Here is a 2,708-nt window from a genome sequence, read left to right as displayed (position 1 = left end):
ATGGCAGCCCTGGATTCGCCAGTTCAGATCCTCAGCACGGACCTACACACCACTCATCAAGCCATGCTGAGGCAGCAGCCCACATAGAAGAACTAGAAGGACTTACAGCTAGGATATACAACGATATACTGGGGCTTTGGGGAGAAAAAAAAAAAGAGGAAGGTTGGCAAAGGATGTTAGCTCAGGGCCAATCTTCCTTACCAAAAAAAAATTCTTTATTGCTAAAAAATGTTAGCCATAATTTGAGCCTTTAGTGAGTTGTAATCTTTTTGCTGGTGGAGATTCTTGCCTCAATATTGATGGCGGCTGAATGATCAGGGTGGTGGTTACTTAAGATTGGGGTGGCTGAGGCAATTTCTTAAAACAAGACAACAATGAAGCTTCCTGCATCGATTGACTCTTCCTTTCATGAATGATTTCTCTGTATCATATGATGCTGTTTGATAGCATTTTACCCACAGTAGAACTTCTTTCTAAATTAGAGTCAATTGTCTCAAATTCTGATGCTGCTTTATCAACTAGATTTATGTGATATTCTAAATCATTTGCTGTCATTTCAACAATCTTCACAGCATCTGCACTGGGAGTAGATTCCATCTCAAGATACTACATTCTTTGAAAGCACTACTACTTTCTTTGCTCATCTATAGAAGCAACTTTTCATCAATTATAGTTTTATTGTGAGATTGAAGCAATTCAGTCACATCTTCAGGCTCCACATCTAATTCTACTTCTCTTGCTATTTCCGCCACATCTGCTGTTCCTTCCTCCGCTGCAGTCTTGAACTGCTCAAAGTCATCCATGGGGATTGAAATCCACTTTTCCAAACTCCTCTTAATGTTGATATTTTGACTTCTTCCAGTGAATCATGAATGTTCTTAATGGCATCTAGAATAATGAATCCTTTCCAAAAGGTTTTCAATTTACTTTTCCCAGATCCATCAGAGAAATCACTTTGGCAAATCACTGTGGCAGCTATAGCCTTATGAAATGTATTTCTTAAATAATGACTCAAAATTACTCCTGATCTATGAGTTGCAGAATAAATGTTGTGTTAGCAGGTACGAAAACAACATTAATTTCCTTGTACATCATCAGAGCTCTTGGGTGACCAGGTGCATTGCCAATGAGCAGTAATATTTTGAAAGCAATCTTTTTCTCTGAGCAGTTGGTTTCAATAGTGGGCTTAAAATATTCAATAAATTGTGTTATAAATAGATGTGCTGTTATCCAGGTCTTGTGATTCCATTTATAGAGCACAGACAGAGTAGATTTCGCATAATTCTTAAGGGCCCTAGGATTTTTGGAATGGTAAATGAGCATCGGCTTCAACTAAAAGTCACCAGCTGCATTAGCCCCTAACAAGAGAGTCAACCTGTCCTTTGCAGCTTGAAACCAGGTGTTTACTTCTCCTCTCTAGCTATGACAGTCCTAGACGGCATTTTCTTCCAATACAAGGCTGTTTTGTCTACACTGACAATCTGCTGTTTAGTGTAGCCGCCTTCATTATCTTTGCTAGGTCTTCTGGAGAACTTTCTGCAGCATCTACATCAGCACTTTCTGCTTCACCTTGCGCTCTTATGTTATGGAGACAGCTGCTTTCCTTAAACCTCATGAATCAACCTCTGCTAGCTTCAAACTTTTCTTCTTCGGCTTCCTCACCTCTCTCAGCCTTCACAGAGTGGAAGAGCATTAGGGCTTTGCTCTGAATTAGGCTTTGGCTTAAGGGAATGTTGTGGCTGATTTGATCTTCAGACCACTAAAACTTTCATATCAACATACCATATCAGCAATAAGGCTGTTTCACTTTCTTATCATACGTGTGTTCACTGGAGTAGCACTTTTAATTTCCTTCATGAAATTTTCCTTTGCATTCACATCTTGGCTAACTGTTTAGCACAAGAGGCCTAGCTTTTGGCCTGTCTCAGCTTTGGACACGCCTTCCTCATTAAGCTAAATCATTTCTAGCTTTTGATTTAAAGTGAGAGACATGTGACTCCTCCTTTCACTTGGACACTTAGAGGCCATTGTAGGGTTATTAAGTGACCTAATTTCAATATTGCTGTGTCTCAGGAAATAGGGAGGCCCAAGGAGAGGGAGAGAGATGTTAGAAATGGCCAGTCATTGAAGCAGAACAGAAACATTTATTAAGTTTGCTGTCTTATATGGGTGCGGTTTGTGGCACCCCAAAATAATTACAATAGTAACATCAAAGATCACAGATTACCACAACAAATATAATAATAATGAAAAAGTTTGAATATTGCTAGAATTACCAAAATGTGACACAGAGACACGAAGTGAACAAATGCTATTGGAAAAATGATGCTGATAGACTTGCTTGATGCAGGGTTGCCAGACACTTTCAATTTGTGAAAAACACAATATCTGCAATGTGCAATAAAGTGAAGCACAATAAAACGAACTGTGCCTGTATAAATATTGTTAAACATTAGGTACTGAAATTGTGCTTTTTATATGAAATTATCTTAATAGAAAATACCATCAGAAGCAAAACATGTACAAATAGATCAGTTGTCGTACCCAATGTCCATACAATGATCTTTAATGACTCATTTACCTCCAGATAGCTCAGATTACCATAATTATTCCTTCTTCTACTTTTTCCTTCTGATTCTTTTTTAAACATCTTTACTGAGACAAAATTCACATATTATAGAATTCACCCACTTAAAGTGTACAACTCA

General features: G+C 38.1%; 1 pseudogene; it reads right to left on the bottom strand.

The window, feature by feature from the left end:
- Window positions 1-231: 231 nt before the first annotated feature.
- On the bottom strand, window positions 232-2,028 carry LOC138918458 (tigger transposable element-derived protein 1-like; annotated as a pseudogene).
- Between the last annotated feature and the right edge of the window lie 680 nt (window positions 2,029-2,708).

This window comes from Equus caballus, chromosome 17 (genome assembly GCF_041296265.1).
Source record: "Equus caballus isolate H_3958 breed thoroughbred chromosome 17, TB-T2T, whole genome shotgun sequence".
Classification (NCBI taxonomy): domain Eukaryota; kingdom Metazoa; phylum Chordata; class Mammalia; order Perissodactyla; family Equidae; genus Equus; species Equus caballus.
The sequence above is the reverse complement of the archived record's forward strand: the minus strand, read 5'-3'. Positions and strand labels throughout refer to the sequence as shown.